This window comes from Periplaneta americana, chromosome 3 (genome assembly GCF_040183065.1).
Source record: "Periplaneta americana isolate PAMFEO1 chromosome 3, P.americana_PAMFEO1_priV1, whole genome shotgun sequence".
In the NCBI taxonomy this organism is placed as follows: Eukaryota; Metazoa; Arthropoda; class Insecta; order Blattodea; family Blattidae; genus Periplaneta; species Periplaneta americana.
Window position 1 is genome coordinate 155,792,708 of NC_091119.1, and position 23,540 is coordinate 155,816,247.

The window sequence follows — 23,540 nt, forward strand, 5'->3', positions numbered from 1 at the left end:
GCGTATATGCAAAGCAAATTTTCGTAATGTCTGGAATCAGTGAAAGGTTAGGTTTCGTTTGTTTGGACTTTTACCAAACAAAAGCTTAAACAAACAAAATCTAACCTGTCGCTGATTCTAGACCTTACGAAAATTCTCTTTCTATCTACATTTTGTTAAACTAGTTTTGACAAATTTCGGGTTTTAACGGTAGCATAGACATTTCCAAAACAGTTTTTTCAATCAAGGAATGCCGAAAATGCGGATTTTTGTGAAAGTCTGTTTCGAATTTCGTATACATTGACAAAGCAAAAATATTATTTTAGAGCTGTGGATATATATATTTTTTTTTATACTGAGGTAGGGGTTTCTGATCGCTCTCCGTCGCGGTATGTGTTTTCTCAAAACGAGGAATTATATAGTTCGTATGCGACCTCTTTTACATTTATCACTCGACCAGAATCGCACTACCCGTGATAAGCGCGACAGGTTTACCTCATGTCGAGGTCGCGTCACTTCCTGTACATCGGCCTTCAAGTTGTGAAACCGGCCAGTAATGTACACCATTGTTCAACTGGTAAATAAAGATAAGAAGAGAAAGAAAGTGCACTCCATTTGTATTTCACACAATTTTAATGATTAGGAATACCTATAGCTTCAGTTTTGTTCCTTCGATAACTGCTTTCGTGTCAAATATGAAAGACGTAGGCCTACGTTTTAACACTTATAGCGCAAATATTATTGGCGTTGGTTAATATGGGCCTAAGAGAAAGCACTGTAGCTTCTTAGAGAAGACTTCTCGCTGTTTTCAAATCTGTTTACACTAAGCTCAAGATCCGTATCAGGAACCTTGACGAGGAAAGTAAGATTTGTTTAAGGAATCTTAAACTAACCCCTGCCAAATCACTTTTGAATACACGCGACAATCTTTACTTTTTAACTTTGCTCTAGAGTAGGCCATTAGGAAAGTTCAGGATAACAGTGAGGGTTTGGAATTGAACGAGTTACATCAGCTGCTTGTCTATGCGGATGACATGAATATGTTAGGAGAAAATCCACAAACGATTAGGGAAAATACGAGAATTTTACTTGAAGCAAGTAAAGAGATAGGTTTGGAAGTAAATCCCGAAAAGACAAAGCATATGATTATGTCTCGTGACCAGAATATTGTACGAAATGGAAATATAAAAATTGGAAATTTATCCATCGAAGAGGTGGAAAAATTAAAATACCTGGGAGCAATAGTAACAAATATAAATGATACTCGGAAGGAAATTAAACTCAGAATAAATATGGGAAATGCCTGTTATTCTTCGGTTGAGAAGCTTTTATCATCCAGTCTGCTGTCAAAAAATCTGAAAGTTAGAATTTATAAAACAGTTATATCATTGGTTGTTCTTTATGGTTGTGAAACTTGGACTCTCACTTTGAGAGAGGAACATATGTTAAGGGTGTTTGAGAATAAGGTGCTGAGAAAATATTTGGGGCTATGAGGGATGAAGTTACGGGAGAATGGAGAAAGTTACACAACACAGAACTGCACGCATTGTATTCTTCACCTGACATAATTAGGAACATTAAACCCAGACATTTGAGATGGGCAGGGCATGTAGCATGTTTGAGCGAATCCAGTAGTTGGGAGGCCACAGGGAAAAAGACCTTTGGGGAGGCCGAGATGTAGATGGGGAGATAATATTAAAATGGATTTGAGGGAGGTGGGATATGATGGTAGAGACTGGATTAATCTTGCTCAGGACAGGGACCAATGGCGGGCTTATGTGAGGGTGGCAATGAACCTCCGGGTTCCTTAAAAGCCAGTAAGTAAGTAGTAGTAGTAGTAGTAGTAGTAATAATAATAATAATAATAATAATAATAATAATAATAATAATAATATGTATTACCATCACCAAGTTCATATCGTCGTTGGTTTTTTTTTTAACTTCCTATGTGACAGTACAGATCATTATTTTTCAGGAGGAAGAAAAAATTAATAAAATATCAATAGACCTACAATGAGCCTCGATGATGTCATTGATGTCCATCATATTCACCAACGTTTTCTACTGAATTATGTAATATTCTTATTGCTATTTAATTACTTTTTTCTTCCTCCTGAAAAAAATTATGCTCTGTAGTGTCACATAGGAGGTTTAATAAAATCATCGACGATATAGTTCAGGCAAATTGCCTGTTCCGAGATTAAGCATTTTACGGTTACTCACGACATCTCTTCATTGGTCGTCCAACGCTTCTTTTCCTTCGGGGTTCATAATTAAAATACATTCTTCTTAGTTTACGGAGTTGGCCCATTCTTACAATTAGTAGGCGTTCTTGCCAAACCTCGAGAAAAAAACCTCACTACAAATAGAAATTCGTTATCACCGAGATTCGAACCCGCGTCCGCACTCATCGTAGGACCGCGACCTAAGAACTAAAATGCCAAGGACAGGTATGTGCAGTATTATAAAAGTATAGACTCATAATTTGTCTGTTACAGTATTCAGTCAATCTTGTGCAAAATTGAGAAACCGGTCCATTTCCGGTAAAGATTTAGGCGCCAGGAGCACAAAATCAATAAGTTCATGTATTTTGGGCCTCAACACTACAGCTGAGTCGCTTTTCCTAATCTCAGATTATGCATGCAATAATGGCAACAGTTAAAGAATCGTAAGATTATTGTCCCTGGTTTCCATGGCTTTATTACCCAATTCCCTGCTGGATGCGCTTTAAAGATGACGTTTTTACAACGGCTGGCTTTGGATTCAATACTGCTGGATAGTCTACACTTTAAAGATGACTTTTTAAAACCGCCGGCTTCGGATTCAATACTGCTGGATAGTCTACGCTTTAAAGATGACGATGACGGTTTCAGCACATGGATGACGCTTTCAGAACATGGATAATGCTTTCAGTACATGGATGACGCTTTCAGCCCATGGATGATGCTTTCAGCACATGGATGACGCTATCCATGGATGATGCTTTCAGTACATGGATGATGCTTTCCTTGGATGACGTTTTCAGCCCATGGATGATGCTTTCAGCACATGGATGACGCTTTCATCACATGGATGACGCTTTCCATAGATAATGCTTTCAGCCCATGGATGATGCTTTCAGCACATGGATGACGCTTTCCATAGATGATGCTTTCAGTACATGGATGATGCTTTCCTTGGATGACGCTTTCAGTACATGGATGATGCTTTCCTTGGATGACGCTTTCAGCCCATGGATGATGCTTTCAGCACATGGATGACGCTTTCAGCACATGGATGACGCTTTCAGCACATGGATGACGCTTTCCATAGATGATGCTTTCCTTGGATGACGCTTTCAGCCCATGGATGATGCTTTCAGCACATGGATGACGCTTTCAGCACATGGATGACACTTTCAGCCCATGGATGATGCTTTCAGTACATGGATGGCTGCCGCTTTGTCTACCTGTATAATGCAATAAGGCAATGGAGGAGCACACAGGTACCTTTGGCATAGTCTGAGCCACTTAACACTGAGCAAGTGAGCGAATCATCTCTTGCTTTCAATGTAAAGTGAACAGCAGAACGAACATTTTCATTCGGGAATGTTGGGGTAGTTCCAGGGGAAAGTACGTTAAGTGAAAACGGTTATCGCGCCTGAGTGCGCATTCCATCGGTGTCACTGTACTATAATTTGTAGTACAATTATAAACTATCCAAGAAAAAAAACCTGATGTAAACAAAAAGTCGCAACATAAAACAACGCCCAAATTTATATTAACGTAACTTTGAACCCGGACATACCCGAATTTATAACAAACGTTGGCCAAGCAAAGTCCAAGTAAAGGCTGATTCACAATAAACCGGGAACAGAAACGACAACAAGAACGAGGACGGAAATCATGTTAAAATAAATATATTTAAACGTGAGCATTTTTTGAATGCTCACATTTAAATACATTTATTTTAACAATATTTTCGTTCTCGTTCTCGTTTCCGTTCCCAGTTTGTTGTGGACCAACCTTAACACAGAAATGTCTCCTGGAGCTCCGGTTCCCCTGTGGCGTCCCAAAAATCAAAATCATCATCTCATCTCATCGCGGTTTTAGCGTAGACTAGCCTCATGTGGAGCACCCGAGCCAACGATTGTCACTAAATTGGTGTATAGCGTATACAATTGGCTTCATATGAGTAAATGACAGTCAAATACCCGCCATTAGTAAATATAACGTAACAAATGTTTAACGATGACGTTGTATACAAAAAGTAGTCCCAGTTAAGCTACTGTAAATTCATTAATAAAGAAAAGAAATCAAAGACTAATATAATGACATGCAGAAGTTCGTCTTCAATAATAAAATCGCCTAAATGACCAAAGTTATTATTAACTACAATGGGGGGCGGGCTTATTTTGAATACAGCCTGTCACAACCATTAAAAGTTTCAACTATTAAGGCTGGTTCACAATAAACGGGAACGGAAACGACAACGAGAACGGAAATATTGTTAAAATAAATGTATTTAAATGTGAGCATTCACAATTAATTTTCACGTTCCCGTTACCGGGCTCCGGCAAGCTTCTCGTTAATTGTAAATGCTCACATTTAAATATATTTTAACAATATTTCCGTTCTCGTTTCCGTTCCCGGTTTATTATGGACCAGCCTTTTATAGTCTCGGTCCTTCACATAACATTACGAGTCACTAACCAGACTACAAAGCACGCACATGCTAATTCGCGCACTGTGACATTACACCGAATCACATTCAGTATTTCGGCGCAGTAATTTGTACTGTCGCGTTTGTGTGTTTTTAAACTCTCTCATTATTACCATTAAATTATACTCTTTTATTCAATGTATCGTTCACAGACTTCAGGCGCTGAACAAAATTTGGATCTCTAGTAATTTTGTGGGAAAAATCAAAAGCATGGGTTAGACAAGAAGTTGCTACAAATTTAGTCGCCTCCATGCTCAACGAACGAAAATGAAGTTAAAATTGTATAGTCGATACGTTAAAAGTGTTAAAATTTAAAATAGGTTATGTATCTTAGACAGACGGCCCGTTTCGACGCAGGTGCTGCGTCATCTTCAGTGTTCTACGAACTACTGTTGTTCCTGTTGATCTTGAATTCCGGCATTTGCGTTCGTCAGTTGTAGAGGTGGGGGGTGTATAGACTAATACAATTTTAAGTTTTTAAACAAGTGTTAACGTGAACTAGAATCAATGAAAACAAAGTGTAGAACAGCAGCCAAAACTTGAAGCATGCGGCAGAGTAAGTGGCTATGTTACATTTTGTGTAACGTTGAGTTTGTAGTGGAATAAAGATGTCTGGATTTACTTACATCGGTTAGCATACACACTAGGTTTAAAAATAATCTCACCAGATACCAGAAAAAAGTATTCTGCTAGATAAAATGCGACAACACTCGTTGAAATAAAATTTTACGTTACTGTCATACGGTGTAAAGCAAGCGGCCATACTATATCATGTAAGAGTAAGATCTATCTTCAGAACTTAGGCCTTTTGTGTAGTGTAGAGAAAAATATGTTTCCGCTCTTGCCATGGGTGGGAGGAAAGACATTTTAGAGAAAACTTTATAAATTATATCGTGGGGCATACTCTCTCGCCATTTCCTCTGAAATCAATTATTTTTCATACCGTAAACTGAGTTAAGCTTCACCACAAAATTCATTTTAACCACACTGAACATATTTTTAAAGTTTTTTTTTTTTTCAATTTCTTAAGAATTTTTGTAATCTTAAGTCACTAACAACGCTAATATGATTTAATTTATTTTTTGTATTGAAGTTTATCCCAGTAAATTTACAGTTTCCACACACAAGCCTAGTTTTAAATTCTTATTCCTCTTAAAGGAATGCAATACGCAATTTACATGCACTTATAGTTAAAATGATGTAGGTACCGAAAAAATCAACGAACACAATTTTTGTAATAAGGGAATTTTAATTTCAATTGAATGGCTCAGTGCCAGAGTTGCCTAAATCACAATTACACTGAAAAAAGTGGCTGAAATTTAAACTTATGCGTCGATTTTTTTTAAATTATATGCTTTCTATTGAAAATTATTTCTCTTTTAGCATCATCTAATATTTACATATAAATGATAGTTCACAGTCATTCTATGCAGAAATCAGAGGCTTAAAAATTAGGTTAGGCAGCTCTGGAACTGAGCCACTCAACTATGAATGATTCGTTATTGTATTTCATTTATTCTACATAACAACCAACTAATGTAGCAAAGGATAACGCCTTGGTTTCAATTGAGCAAAGACATTAAGCTCGTATTTTGTTTCTTAAGCGTTTGTAAATGTGGAATAATGTAATATTAAAATGACACTACTCATATTTCAGTAATACTGCTCAATTATTATTATTTTTTAATTTTAAACTTGAGGAGCACAAAAATCGAGAGGAGGGGGATTTTCCACCATGTTCCCATAAATTATAGCTCTGAACACAGGATAGTGCCAATAATGTTCCACTGTCACAAAGCGATAAACTTATATCTGAACCGAAACGCATATTATTTTCGTGAATTTGTTGCATTTTGGAGTGGTAGGGGTACGGCACAGTCATTTTTAACTTTTAATTATTTTTTGCTCATTGAACTTGAAAACGTACTACGAACGTACAGTCCCACAACAATCTGTGTTGTACAGTTGCGTCATGTCATAAGCTCATAATTCAGTGCCCGGGTTTAAAACTCAGTTCTCTCGGAACCTCTTACCTTTTCGGTCGCTTGATTAAAATCATTTCAGTAAGAACCTCGAAAATCACTTTTAAATGCATGATATTCACTTAATATCATCGTGATATTTATTAATATTAATAATTAATAATAAAGTTCAAATTTCAAATAATACTAGTTAATAACTTCCGTTTCATGAATGTTGGCATCTTCTTCAAAGGAAAACGGTGATGCCAACAAAATAGAAAGTAACTGCCAGTTGTAATATTTGTCAGTATCGAAATTCGAACAAAGTCGGCAAAAAAAAAATTCAAATTTACAACTAGAAAATCACTATAATCCTCTCGCTTGTAGTAATAGGGGGAAAATGGTTAGGTTTCACCTTCAGACTATAAAATAAGACGACCCGAACTACATATAGCTTCTCATTTTATCCTTTACGAGGTCCACAATTAATCTGTTCCTTATTTTGTTACAAATCACAATTCTTTACTTGGTTATTTAACGACATTGTGTCAACTACGAGGTTATGTAGTGTCGATGGGATTGGTGATAGCTTGACGATATTTAGAGAGAAGAGGCCGAGGATTCGCCATGGATTACCCGACAATTTCTAATGGTTGTGGAAAACCTCGACCAGGTAATCGGCCCAAACGGGAATCGAATCCGAGCCCATACGCAACTACGGATCAAAATGAAAGCACCTTTGCCGACGCCGGTGGCTACAAATTATATTATAGTTAATTTTCTATAGATTAGTTTTTAGTTTTAAAAGCTATTGGTCCGTTTTGCTACTACAAGGCCATTAGACAATGGCAAAAATAATTTAAAAAACTAACTTTAAAAACTGATAAGGTCCTGAATACATACTGTCTGCAAAGGACCAAGTAACGTATTTTAGCGATTCAGAGTTCAGAGGATGGTACCTTACAAGACTCCACAATGCTACAAATTCGGACGAGGAATTAATGCGAATTTTGCCGCTTAGACATTCGTTACAAACAAATGCGAAGGAGGTTACCACTGACAAGATGATGATGCTTAACAAATAGTTACTCCATGCTCGATGATAAAAGGTTTGCGCTTGCAATTTTTTAATTTTCGAATAACTTACGTATATCACATAAAAAATCAATCTAATATAACTGAGAATCGCTTGTTGATAAAAAGGGTTGTCTGGCAAAAGAATTTATGTACATATGGTAGAAATATAAAACAGTTCTTCTAACTACGGTTTCCCAAAATTTGACAAATGACAAGCACATAATACGAAGCAATATGTTGTGCCTTTATCTGGGTGTATAAGAGGTTAATATTTCACTGTTTCAGGAAAATAAGAACATGCAGGAAAGTAAAGAAAAAAGCGAACAAGAAGGAGATTGAAAAAGAAAAAGGTGGCGCATAGAAAAAAAGAAGAGGCGCGTTGAAGAAAAGGAGGAGGCTGATTTAAAAAAAAAGGAGGTTGATTAAAAAAGGAGGCTGATTAAAAAAGGCTCTGATCAAGAAAAAAAGGAGTAAAAAAAAAGGAGGTTGATTAAAAAAGGAGGCTGATTAAAAAAGGCTCTGATCAAGAAAAAAAGGAGGTGGCTTGAGAAAAGAAGGAGGCTGATTAAAAAAGGAGGTTGATTAAAAAAAGGAGGCTGATTAAAAAAAAAGGCTATGATTTAAAAAAAAAAGGAGACGGATTGAGAAAAGAAGGAGGCTGATTGAAAAAAGGAGGAGGCTGATTTAAAAATAGAAGGCTCATTTTAAAAAAAGGAGGATGATTAAAACAAGGAGGTGGATTGAGAAAAGGAGGAGGCTGATTTAAAAAAAGGAGGAGGCTGATTAAAAAAGGCTCTGATTAATAAAAAGGAGGCTGATTAAAAAGGGCTCTGATTAAAAAAAAGGAGGTGGATTGAGAAAAGAAGGACGCTAATTGAGAGAAGGGGGAGGCTGATTTAAAAAAAGGAGGAGGCTGATTAAAAAAGGAGGTGGATTGAAAAAAGAAGAAGGCTGATTGGAAAAAGGAGAAGGTTGATTTAAAAAAGGAGGAGCCTGATTAAAAAGGCTCTGATTAAAAAAGGAGGTGGATTGAAAAAAGGAGGCTGATTGAAAAAAGGAGAAGGTTGATTTAAAAAAGGAGGAGGCTGATTAAAAAAGGCTCTGATTAAAAAGGGCTGATTAAAAAAAAAGGAGGCGGATTCAGAAAAGGATGAGGCTGATTGAAGAAAAGGATGAGACTAATTGAAGAAAAGGAGGAGGCTGATTAAAAAAAGGAGGAAGCTGATTAAAAAAGGAGGCGGATTGAGAAAAGGTGAAAGCTGATTAAAAAAAAATATTTAAAAAAAAGAGGCTGATTAAAGAAAAACGAGGAGGCTGATAAAAAAGGAGGAGGCTGATTAAAAAAAAGCAAAAGGCTAATGAAAAAAGGAGGAGGGCGATTAAAGAAAAAGGAGGAGGCTGATTGAAAGGCTGATTTAAAAAAGGAGGCGAATTGAAAAAAGGTGGAGGCTGATTAAAAAAAGGAGGCAGATTAAGAAAATGATTAAAAAAGGAAGAGACTGATTAAAGAAAAAGGAGGAGGCTTATTAACAAAAATGAGGAGGCTGATTTAAAAAAAAAGGACGCTGATTAACAAGAGGAGACGGATTGAAAAAGGTAGGAGGCTGTTTAAAAAAGGAGGCGGATTGAGGAAAGGAGGAGGCTGAATGAAAAAAAAAGGAGGCTGATTAAAAAAGGAGGATGATTCAAGAAAAGGAGGCTGATTAAAACAAGGAGGAGGCTGATTAAAAAAAAAGAGGATGATTCAAGAAAAGGAGGCTGATTAAAACAAGGAGGCGGAGTGAGAAAAGTAGGAGGCTGATCAAAAACAGGAGGCCGATTAAAAAAGGTGGCTGATTAAAAAAAGGAGGCGGATTGAGAAAAGTAGGAGGCTGATTAAAAAAAAAGGAGGCGGATTAAGAAAAGGAGGAGGCTGATTAAAAAAAAAAGGAGGCTAAATTAAAAAAGGAGGCGGACTGAGAAAAGTAGGAGGCTGTTTAAAAACAGGAGGCCGATTAAAAAAGCAGGCTGATTAAAAAAAGAGGAGGCTGATTAAAAAAGGAGGATAATTAAAAAAGGAGGCGGACTGAGAAAAGCAGGAGGCTGTTTAAAAACAGGAGGCCGATTAAAAAAGCAGGCTGATTAAAAAAAGAGGAGGCTGATTAAAAAAGGAGGCTGATTCAAAAAAAGAGGCTGATTAAAACAAGGAGGCGGAGTGAGAAAATTAGGAGGCTGATTAAAAAAGGAGGCTGATTAAAAAAAGGAGGCGGATTGAGAAAAGTAGGAGGCTGATGAAAAAAAAAGGAGGCGGATTAAGAAAAGGAGGCTGATTAAAACAAGGAGGCGGAGTGAGAAAAGTAGGAGGCTGATTAAAAACAGGAGGTCGATTAAAAAAGGAAGCTGATTAAAAAAAGGAAGCGGATTGAGAAAAGTAGAAGGCTGATTAAAAAAACGCGGGCTGATTCAAAAAAGGAGGCTGATTAAAACAAGGAGTGAGAAATGTAGGAGGCTGATTAAAAACAGGAGGCCGATTAAAAAAGGAGGCGGATGAGAAAAGGAAGAGGCTGATGAAAAAACGAGGGGGCTTATTGAAAAAAAGCATGCTGACTAAAAATTGAGGCTGATTAAAAACAGGAGGCTGATTAAAAAAAAGGAGGCTGATTAAAAAAGGAGGTGGATTGAGAAAAGTAAGATGCTGATTAAAAACAGGAGGCTGGTTAAAAAAGGGCAGGCTGATTAAAAGGAGGAGGAGGCTGATTAAAAAAAATGAGGCTGATTTAAAAAAGGAGGCGCATTGACAAAAGTAGAAGCCTGATTAAAAACAGAAGGCTGATTAAAAAAAAAGGAGGCTGATTAAAAAAACGAGGCGGATTGATAAAAGTAGGACGCTGATTAAAAGGAGGAGGAGGAGGCTGATTAAGAAAAGGAGGCTGATTAAAAGAAAAGGGGGCTGATTAAAAAAAGAGGCTGAATAAAAAAGGAGATGGATTGAGAAAAGTAGGAGGCTGATTAAAAACAGGAAGGTGATTAAAAAAGAGGAGGCGGATTGAGAAAAGGAGGTTGATTGAAGAAGAGGCGGAGGCTGATTGAAAATAATGGAGATGGATAGAAAAAAGGAGAAGGCTGATTTTCTATGTTTTAGACCTTTTGCTACATTTCCAAAATTTTTAATTGTCAGGATGTTCAATTACTCTTTTATTAAATTTCTCTAGAGTTTTCACAACTCGTTTTCATTATAATGTTATGCACGATTTGTCATTCAACAAAAATTTATGTTAATAAAATGATACATGATACAACAAAAGAAGATACATTTTTCCTTTGAATTATTGCACATAAAAATTCATTACTTACAACTATAAGTAAGACAATACTATTCATTTAGGCGGGGCGCTCACCAAATACAGCATCTTGTCTCGCAACGAAATATTTTGTTGCAACACTTTGCTTCTTGTCGGATGCCATAACATCAAATGCAATGTGTCTCACTGGTTGCAGCAATATTGCATAGCAACTTTGCATGCGCTGTAACAAAGGACGGCGCTGCGTTCACAATGTCTCGCAACAAGTAAGCTTGAATCATTTCAAATCCCGCACGCGCGAGGATAGAAAATATAATGCCATCCGTTCCCTACAACCTTTCACAGTGCGGTGTAGATTCTGCAGCTGTGCTACGAGTATATATGTTTGCCAGTGATTGGAGTTATCTGACCTTGAGTAGTATATACTAACGTTTCCTGATAATGTCTTCAGCAAGTTCTAAAATGTGATTAAAAGTAGATAACTTGATTTAATGTAGTTGGAAAACCTATCTGGGTCATTTCAAAGTCCTGCGACGTAACAAACAATGCCTCTTTTTTCACTGATTGGGTGAATACTGCAATATCTTTCTGGTCTTTCAATAAATTGCCTCAAAATAACAGCTATATCTACTTCTTGACTTCCCATATCCTTCGTAACTCACTACCTGAACATAAACAACTTCGGATAATAACCAGTAAAACACAGTGCTCAGTACTTTTAAATCTTATAAGTGACCATAGGTAGGACGTTCCTACCAAAACAGGAGATTTATGTTGAGTATAGCGAAGAACAGAGATGTCACCCGCTCTGCTGCTGCTCGCTACAGACGATACATAGTTCACAAATAAACGCATAGTCTCATTGTGTGGAGCTATGTACAGTCGTGAGTAGTTTGAAGAATATTGTTAATTTATATAATATTTTAGGATCTGAACAAAGTGAGATATTCCGTTATTATATTATTTACGTAATGTTAATTTTATGCATGATTCCGAAAAGGTAAACTCATCTGTTATTAAATAACTAGCCGTACCCGTGCGCTCCGCTGCACCCGTTAGAAATAAATATAAAGTAATTACATAATTAAAATAGGACATTTGATCCAGGAAACATTCGTGTTTGATAGAAGGATAAATCGTTTAATATGTTACTTAATTTAAATTGCATCCAAATAATTAAAATGCGATCATTTTGGTCCAGAGACACTCATTTGGTGCAATAACAATTCCTTTAACATGTTTCTAATTTTTATTACATGCAACCATAGTTTAATGAAGATTGACATCATTTAGATCTAATGTGTATACTTTATTTTACTTGTTATAGGTTTCCATTGAATTATGGTAATAACTTAATTTTAACCCTTGTTTTCTACGTATTCAGTAAATGGCGCTTGGTTCACTATGGTTCTGAACCCTTCAAATAACTTAAATTATATTATATAATATTACATATTATATTATATTATATTATATTATATTATATTATATTATATTATATTATATTATATTATATTATATTATATTATATTATATTATATTATATCAGAAGTTACTGTAATAACATTATAGCATTATGTCCATCTAGAGAAACTACACTTTCCAATGGTGAAATAATTAATTATACAAATCGGTTAATTTACCTTCCGATATTACTTCATACAAACACAGAAACATTCTCTGTAGGCTATCTTTCATAGCTTTCGATTGTTGCTGTCCAAGGCCCCTTATAGACGAAGTCATTTGTTTTTAAATGCATTACACGGCCTTACATGGCAGTTATTTTAAATTTAAAACTCATTTATCTCATTAAATATCAGTCCTATAAAAATTTTTCAACGAATAAAACTTATCGAAAAGTATTTTTAAAGAAACGTTTGTTTTGTAACATTTTTCACAAAAATCAATAATAAGCGCGATATTTCGATTTATTTAATTCAGGCCCCCTTATAACCCCCCTTTTAAATAATGTATTTTGAATGCCATATAGCCTAAAATCTAAGTTACAACGAACTTAATTTATATTCCAATTTTCATTGAAATCCGTGCAGCCATTATCGCGTGAAAAGGTAACAAACATAGACAGACAGACAGACATACATACAAACAAAAATTTCAAAAAAGCTATTTTTGGTTTCAGGGTGGTTAATTATATATGTTAGGACCAATTATTTTTGGAAAATCGAACATTACCAGAAAAATTTCGGCTACAGATTTATTATTAGTATAGATTATGCAAATAGGAGTGCGTAACACGTTTATTTTTGCCCAGATTATTCTTTGTTAAATGTTGACGTCTCGTGCTGCTATGTATTCAGTTGCGTACAGTCCAAGTTCAACATCGGAATTACGATAGTGTTGAAATTATGGTTCTGATTTGTATTGTATTGTATTTATTAACATTCCATGGTATTCATACATGCTTACAGCTAGAATATGGAACAAGACAAAAAACTTAATACTATTATAAAATCTTAATTTATAGTCACAGTCTAGATGAAATATATACAGACGAGATTTACAATACTGTCTACTAGTACAACACATAGTTTTAGTATCAATTTCATGAAGTGTTATTGAATGTCATGAATTCACCTACAGAATAGAAGGCGTGAGAAATTAGGTACTTCTTTAATTTGGCCCTAAATAATTTTATGTTTTGAGTTTCATTTTTTATATTGATAGGGAGGCTATTAAAAATGTTTACTGCCATATAACGCACTCCTTTTTGATAGCACGATAGACTTGCCGATGGAGTATGAAAGTCATTTTTTGACGTGTATTTATGCTATGAACTGTTGAATTAGTTACAAAGTTTTCGCGATTACATACGAGGAAGATTATTAATGAAAATATATACTGACAAGCCATGGGCATTATTTGTAGTTTTTTTTTTAAGAGTCCTATACTATTCCCTAGAATTGGCACCTACTATTATTCTAATTACTCTTTTTTGTAATAGAAATATATTGTTACTATCTGTGGAATTTCCCCAGAATATTATTCCATAACTCATTACCGAGTGGAAGTATGCAAAGTATATTGTTTTTTAAGGTATTGCTATTTACTATCTTTTGCATAGATCTAATAGCAAAACAAGCTGAATTTAGTTTGGGGGTAATTTCTTTAATATGATTTTTCCAATTTAACACATTATCGACTTTTAAGCCAAGAAATTTGGTTGTTGTTGTTATTGTTGTTGTTGTTTCTAATAGGGATCTATTATTAATTATTGCGCTAGAAATTTGCGACGTTGAATTTGGACAGGATTTAAATTGAATTATGTTAGTTTTGTTACAATTTAATACTAATTTATTGACTGAGAACCAGTCACATATTTTGAAGAGAATTTCCTCTGTTGAAGATTGGAATGTGTTGGAGATATTGGCTGTAATTACTATACTTGTGTCATCTGCAAATAATATGGGATGAACTACATCTTTTATTAGGGGGGGGGCAAGACCATGTATACGTGTTTACAAATGTTTGATTTTGAAATCACCGAACATGACTGAACTATGTATGAAGGGTACTGTTAGACAAATATATAAGTGCAAAGTTCTGTCAAGTGACGTAAATAAATTGACATGAATAAACATTGTTTGAAGGCTATAGTGTTCTTCTTTCGTTAACTCTTGTTTCAGTCTTCTTATATTTTTCAGCAACATTTAACTTCAATCTCCTTACAAAAAAAACCTCGATAGTAAAAGTGTCCGGTATATTCGTGAGACTTATATGGTAGGCTTAAAGAAGATGCGATCCACATAATATTAGCACGTCAAGAAACAAACAATGTAAGAAAAACGTGGAAGGACAAAAAATATTTGAGTGTTAATAAATACATAGGTCTAAGCTATAAAAAATTATGTAGTTCACACTTAATACAAGTGAGTTGAAAAAGTTAGGTAAATTCTTACTGAAAGTGAAGATAAACAGGAACCTAAGGTTAAGGCCTAGTGTCTCCTCCTATTGGATACTGTTGTGTTATTTATGGGTAGTGAAGTTATTATGTAGAGTGGCATTTTTAGATAGGCCTATTATATGAATTTGTTAATGAATGGAAAGTTCTCTTAATAGATTAGATTTTTTTATATTATTAGCTTTGGATTTCGGTAATGAATAGTTTATAAGAACGTCATGATACGATGCAGTTAGACCTTATCATACCAGTCGCCGGGAACAGCCCACTAGGCTTTTGACTTGGCAAAGAAACTAGAGCAGACCTCTGGAAATATAATGTAACAGGTCTGTCTTATAGAAACAAGGTTATGAAATTAATATTCTACAGGGACATCATTTTATTTTTACTAACATTTTTAATATTAACTTACCAATACCTCTGGATCAACGACATTTGCTACCCCCTTCCATGACTGGAGTTCGATAATACTGGCGTAATATACAAACAAATCACTTTACTAGGTATAGGAGGGAAGAAAAGTAGTTCATCCATTTACGTGAACTAGGAAATATCGCGCTTTTGAGTTTGATAATTTTCATTAGGTTTTTGTTTAATCAAAATACAGTACAGTATTAACAATTAGTGTTTTTACTCACAAACTGAGCTGTCCATGTGGACATATTCATTATGCAGTGAATATTATACTGTCTACAGCACATTACGTACAATATAGAGAATGAAGATAAATTGAAAAATAATCATAATATGATATTTAAACACATTTTTTTTAAATGGTGGCCGTTCATTTCGATACAGACTTCAGTTCTAATGTGCATATTATCACACTATAGACTATTGTACCTAATTCCAATTACCTGTTTCAGCCTCCATACTAGTAACTCATGTTGAAATAATTCTGTACCTACTATATAAAAGAGTACCTTACGTACTGTAAATTCAATCTTCACTTCTGCCCGATCCGAAAAGATAAAATTGCTCAGACATGCTATCTACTGTCCGTCCAAGTGGTTATGTCGTAGGGTCGTAGAAAGGGAGGAAATCATGTGACAGTTATTTACTTAACGGGGCCCTTTTATTTAAGTTATTTTAAACAGTTGTATAATATTACGTAGACATTCAATTCCTGACAGAAATTAATGTTCTCAGAAAAGAGCTAAGACAGCCCAGCCACTAGCTGGCGAATAATAGCTTGTGGGGGAAACTGGGATACGACGTAGGCAAATGGACGACAGTACCTGTGCGAAAATGATTCAATATTGAAAGCTCTTTCGTCACTGGAAAACGCGAACATATTTTTGGAACGTACTATGGCTACTATGACTGTATATGCGGTCTTGGATCTGTGTGCAGGACGGTTGAACTTCATTAGTAGAAGGGGTGGGAGTGAAGTACATTAAAAAACTCAGGTACAATAAAAATTGAAGTAAAAATAAAATGATGTCCCTGTACTAGTGGCTTGTAGCAGCAACTGCTGCTTGATAGAGATTCAAAATAACAATAAATTGCAGCTACTTATGATGATGATGATGATGATGATGATGATGATGATGATGATGATGATGATGATGATGATAACACATGTACCTAGAATACGAAGTTACAACAGTCTCTAGCTTCTCCGAGTTATTCTTAGGATGGTGTTGTAGAAAAACTGTTGCTGATGCTAATGGTACGGTTTTAATACTTGAGAATAAACCATATTTTTGGTACAACAGTCATCATGTTCAGCAAATTGTCCCTATTGTGAAGTTGTAACCATTTTTAATTTCACATCTTTTGCTGATTTCACTCATTTGACACGAGTTCTTCGAGTTCATTATATTTTGTACTTGGCTCAGGGAAGGAAATTAGATCATTATGGAGCATGAACTGTAATGCCCATTATCGATCTCTCCCTTAAAATGAAAAGCTTGACAAAGACTACATTTTTCGTTCATTGGACCAACATCGTAATATGTAATACTGTCTTCATGCATAATTTCATTTCTTGAAACGTTGTTAAAAACAACATTATTTCTACATAGTCGTTTATGAGTTCTTGATGCAGTTACATTTCTAAACGTTCTACCACGTTTTCTTGGTCGACCAACACTATTACTTTTTAAGTAACACAAGATTAAAAACACACTTATATTGAAACACGAAAAAAATACATGACAATTGAAAGATGAACAAACCATTATTAACGACGTCTCGAAAAGCATGATATTGTGACGTCAACATCTCGCATATACAGAAGAAGGCTTCGATAACTACATTTCTGATCGTTTTAAGGAAACTGTATGTTTTATTGTTTGAACCTTCAAAACACATAACGCAGCTGTATTAATAACTCAAACGAAGATAAAGTACATTTTAAAGCCAGTACGTGAACCACGGCCCTCTGCACAACACTACGAAATGAACTGCAAGGTGTCCTACGGTATACTCTTTGCTGCGATGGGCTCAAATAGTTTTTAAATTTTAATTTAAAGTTTTTTACGAACTTCGTTACAAACCACTTAGATTTTCCCGCAATATTAATATTATTAGCTTTCAATTGAGACATCACACAATCTCACAGAACGTAGCCTATAGCTTTCATAAAATGTTCCGCCAGAGTTCAAATTAAATATACAGATACTATTCTAAAAAGTTTATTATTTTTTTTTAATTTCCCCATTACAGAAGTATAAAGCATCGTAATGCTAAAAAGAAAATACACATTTCCACACTTTTCTTTTTACATAAATGCACATTGTCAGCATGTTTGATATCAAAAGAATGTATGTCCGTAATGCAGCGATTTAACCGAAATTACTGATTGTATTTCATTCGTATTCAGTATAAGAGAATCAATTCGACTAGAAACGACGCACAATAAGTATTACAATGTTTATTTAAAATTTTAAAGGTCTTGATCTGAAATAGAAAACACACAGTGACGAACCAATCCAAATGAAATGACACAATTTTCTTCATGATCAGGGCTTGGATTTCTATGACTCAAAAGTTCAAAATGATACAGCTGACTACAATACTTTTATGTTCACTGTGTATCTAGGTGTCCAAGTGGATAACTCCACTCGTCTCAAGTTAAGTGTTCAGCTTATTTTTGTTATACTTTATACTGTACTTACTTCTGTTCCAGTCTTCGCTATAATAGTTGAATTAATTCTCGTTTTATGTTACTGAATTATTGACGAAATTTCATTGAGGATTTGTTTGTCTGTTTATGCACTTATTTATTTACTCTTATTTATTTATTCATTCGTGTTTATTTACTTATTTACTCGTAAATCTTTATTTATTTATTTACTTTTATTTATTTATTTATTTAACATTCGTTTGTTCGTTCATTCATCTATTTATTTATATTTTATTTATTTGTTTTTATTTTTTACTGTTTCATCTTATCTTTATTAATTTATTAAATTTTATTTATTTACTCATTCATTATTTATTTTTATTCATTCCTTCATTCATTTATTTATTTAACATATCTAATGAAAGTTAGATTGCGCCACGAAACTGAAAGTAAAATGTAATCACCAGAGACCGGAAGTTTAGGCATTATGAATCATTAAAATAGACAGGCAAAAAGGCATTATAAATAGCTGAAATACGCAATAAAAGGCAATTACAAAAACCTTGCACTAGACCCACAACCTTGCACTTTCCACACAGGGATTTCGGCAGCAAGAAAAGCTTTACACAAGTCGAATGCAAATTGAGATTTTCGACTCAATATTGCAATTACTGTTGGAAGCAAAGAAATCTTCTTCCCAGTAGCCTTGGAAAGTGCATTTTTGTGTTTGGTTATATTGATATGTTGCGATATGAAATATTTAGCTAGCTACAACAACGTCGCAATGAAAACTGAAAGAAAAATAATCTATTTTGAATATAACTAATTGATTAACTAGTGGACTTACTCGTGTTAATTATGTTAGTCTGTACGGCTTACAGCTGTTTCGGTGCATCATCACACTATCTTCAGAGCCTACTAGATCTCGGCGTCATCTCGAACTTCTCTGCCTGTTGTGTGGGTGCGTTTGATTGTTGAAAGGTGTTGAATAGTGGAGTCAAATAGTGTGTGTGTGTGTACTGAAATTGATCTGTGTGTTGAGAATTTGATCAGGGTGTGTTTTAGTGTGTTTGTATATTTCGTATTGTTCTAGTGTGTTGAGTTTTTGGTTCTTAGGTTGTATGTGTAGGATTTCCATGTCCGCATTTATGTTATTGTATGTATAGTTAGCATTGGTTATGTGATCGGCGTATGTAGATGTATTGTGTACTGTGTCCGTTAAAAGTAACGTTAAACCCACACTCATTGTTGCCTTGTCAAATAAAAACAAGCTATAATTAAAACGCTTACTGTTATACATTTGTTTGCACGGCAGCATTCATTGTTGCAAAGAGAATATGAACTGACTGAAAGACAATAATATACATTCGGTGAAGTCACTTTCATTGTAGCGGTTGTAGAAATAAATTAAAATATACCTGTAGGCAATTTTTAATAATAAATTAACAAATAATAGATAAATAATCAAATAAAGGCAAAAACAAGCATTTATTTTGTAAATTAGGCATTTATATTAAAAAAGGCAAAGGTCTACATAAAACTGTGACGTTTCAGTCACAAAGGTATAATTCGTACGGATTTATTTTCAAAATGAAGATAGATTTAACACATTTAAAAAGGCATTCTGCCAAAGTTCCGGTCTCTGGTGATCACATATCCTGAAGAACGCCAATGCTGTTCTCGGCGCATGTGTTATATCAGACATACTCGTACAACTTCAACGGCACGGTTTATAAGCGAGGTTAAATGCATTATTTCTTAGATTATAAAATTTGTCTTGTGTGTGCATTCGGACCTCCTTAATTTGGTTCATAAAATTAATGTCAGTTCAAGCAAATAAACTGTAAACTTTAAACGAAAATAGAATTACCAGCATCATGAAAGAACCTGAAGTATGCGTCATCTTGATATGGATTTCTTACTTATCTAGGGTTTTCAATCAACCGGATTGTAATTCATTTTAGTATTTCTGTCGAGAAGCAGGCTAAAATTACTTTCATACCGCTTTCTGTACGAGTCAAAGCTTATTACGAATCCTAAAAAGGCCTTGTTACACGTAGAACCATTTGTATGGCGACCAATATAGCTTTAGAGATCATTTCTAAGTACCTTCCTTTGTTCGGCTTAAGTGTATTCAAATATCTGGCACGCATTACCATGTAAATACGGCACATGGCGTTCCGGTAATTACTTTGTGACGTCATTAAATCTGTTTCTTCTTACTGAGCTCCAGGTGAAGGTATCGTAATCTGTAAAACTTATGGGTTCTGGACAGCGTTGCCACTTTTTTTTAGTTCCAATATCGCATGTATTAACGAAACGAGACGACATTTACTTCTATACATTTGGAATATGCCAAGTCGTTTAAAGGATTCGTGGAAACAGGCTTCATTGCCGTCAGGCTTACATATCAGAAACTTTTATGGCAGTAATTATGAGTATAAAAGTAGTTAATTGAACTATGGCTCGTTCCTATCAGGATGACTACACCTTCCTTTTAATGACTAATCCCTTTGTTCTTGCACTCCCGTCTTCTTCCGTTTTAGATAAACAGTAACTCCACTTTATTTTCTTTCTTTCCTTTCTTTTACCTACATATTTTCTTATTATATTTCTTTCCTACATATTTATTTTTGTCTTGGTTTACGTATTTGGAATTAAAATTGTGACAATTTAAAATACACATGCAACTGAAACCATTGTAACACGAGTTTTATGTATTTCAATACTAAATAGAATATACAATGTAGACTTATTTATAATCTAAAAATTTTTACAAGTAAAATAGGCCTACATCAAACTCGTCAGTCATTACATATTACGACTTATTATTACAACACCAATTTCATAGTTTACTATAAGGGAGAACAAAAATTCCACTATGTAATTTTGATATCTTAGAAACAAATAATTGTATCTGATGATGCCGTAAAAGGCGAAAACGTTTATACATTATTTATATTTAGCATGTATTAATAAATGTTAATATTAAATTGATAATTCATAAGATTGAACATTTTAACATTATTTATTGTATCTAATAACTCACTTACCTGAAAATCAAAACATGAATTGTAAATTCAAAAAAAATTTTCAATTCTCTATTTTTTTTTTATCTTTATTCCACTCTTTCTGATGACCTTTCCATTCTTAATTCTTTGTTTGAACTACACAGAAAAAGTAGGTAATACAATAGACGAAAATAGATACCAAAATTTTTATAGTAATCCGTGGTGGAACAGCCCATGAAGGGCCAAGGTCGACCAGACGTTCACATGCCTCAGCAGAAGTGAACGAAATCCAACCAGTACAGAAATACCGTGTGGTCATTTTTTCGAAACCGGATTTTGCTACCTAGAGTTAACTCCCTGCTGAATAGGCCCCATAAACTGGCCTAAAGTTCGTGAGAAAATTCCTTCCACATGAGAACTCCAACCAGAGAAGCTCGTTCGGCAACGCGAGTCCAGACCACGACGCTATAGTGCGGTACCAACATAATGTTATGTACTGTTGCAGTTCAAGGTACCGACTAGTCTATTTGGTAAAGCCACTGCATATGTATTGGGAGATCCCTCATGGTGGTGAGATTTTTGTCTTTGCCAAACTTCAATAACGGCCTCAGAGCTCACTCAACCTCTTGTAAAATTGAGTATTGGGGCTTTCCTGGGGTAAGAAGACGATCGGAGGGTGATCCCGATCACACCATCTCAGTCTATAGTCCCGTCGCTCTTATTTCCGGCAGCCAATCACGTTGCAGGTAGGCTACATTTAAAAGTGTACGTCTTGCCATTCGCTACTGATGACGTTATGCACTTCCTAAGGCTCGATAAATACTTAATACAATCACCCGCCATTTTTGTTCTTTCGTTGGCGTTCGCAGAAAGCACACGAGGACGTTATTTACCGCTCAATTATTTGCTCAATTACAGTGCGTTTGATTTATTATCATAGGAGCTACGACATGATAATATTTAACGGTGCGGCAAATAGATTCCTCGTCTGGTAGCTCGGCAACGAAAGAACAAAAGTAGCGAACGATACTACCTACCTAGACTTTATAGAGCCTTCACTTCCTAAGGCATAAGCAAAGAGGAGGAGTCACGCCGGAAATAACAGCGACGCGACTATAGTGTCCAGATCATGAAAGCGTCGAGCCTTACCTCCATGCCCGCCACGCGCTTTCGTGACGTCTGAAGTATTTCCTTTTTCTTTTTTACTGTTTTAAGTTTGTATCAAATTTATTACATTTGGTATCAAAAGTAAACTCAATAAATTACAAAATAATATTAAATATTTTTACAGGTTAACATTATTTTGTAATTTCTTGAGCCTCGTAGGCGTGTGCCCCGCATGACATTTTCATTATATTTGGAAATGCTTCTAAAATAACAAAGATTACTTTAAACGTCCTGTAGTTCAAGTAACTCTAAATGGGAAAGGAAAGTTAAGTGGTTACTCGGACACAAATATTTCTAGTAAATCACTACAGACCATTTCACCTCTACTATGTATTACATTGTCCTGTATGACAATCTGCGATGACAAACGTCAATGTATTTTCGTACCTACGTAAACAGAAGTCGATGACTAACGTGTTTGATAAGGCGGCGTGCTATTGCAAAATGTGGTCTTGCCCAACCGGCGTAAATCCGTCGATAGTCACGTTATTTTATGTGAAAAGACAAGTTAAAGTAGAACACGTCTAGTATTCCACAGAAACGTACATGTAAACCTTGCTTGACACGGTCTTTGTCCAACACAAGTTTTATTCTATAGCTTCTGGTGTAAACCTATTCCTAGCTGATTTGTGCGTTCTGAATATTTTTGGAGGTAGGAAAAGAAGGATGTTTTCACTCCTTTGAGTAATTTCTACTTCCTCTACTACACGAATATATATATATATATATATATATATATATATATATATATTGATGCTGATAAAACTTGATTTCGATAATTGATATTAGAGGAGAAAAATTCGCTCCGGCGCCGGGGATCGAACCCGAGTCCTTTGTTCTACGTACCAAGCGCTCTAACCATTGAGCTACGCCGAAGCTCAATCCACAGCGCCGTACTATACAAGCTGAACTGTCAATGAAATAAGGCCGAAACGTCACGATAGCCACGGATATAACAATGAGTTATATCATAAGTATATTGCACACAATATAGCTGCTCAAAAATAAGATCGTTAGGACACCTAACGAGGATGAAGGAAAGTGATATCCCTAGAATATCCTTGTTCAGCAAGACATAAGGCTAAAGAAAACCTGGGCGACCGAAACTGAGATTGTTAGAAGGTGTAATAACAATAACGAACGATCTGAACAAAATGAGTATTCGAAACTGAAGGAAAATAAAGGAAAATCTACTTGGAAGAGGATTGTTGAAGATGCTAAGATTCAGCTTGGGCTACAGCACAAAAGATGATGATAATTATAATGACGACTAAGGGACGGATGTTGATGACCTAAAAATCTACTTAAAATTATCATTAAAATGCCCTTAAACTGGAAAAATGACATACAATTATAAGAAAATGACATTTAAAT

At 35.1% G+C, this 23,540-nt stretch overlaps 1 protein-coding gene across 2 annotated transcripts in view; it reads right to left on the reverse strand.

Annotated features, from left to right (window-relative positions):
- Positions 1 to 23,540, reverse strand: part of LOC138696724 (leucine-rich repeat-containing protein 4C-like) — an 89,248-nt gene that overhangs the window by 21,105 nt on the left and 44,603 nt on the right. The window lies entirely within an intron of this gene.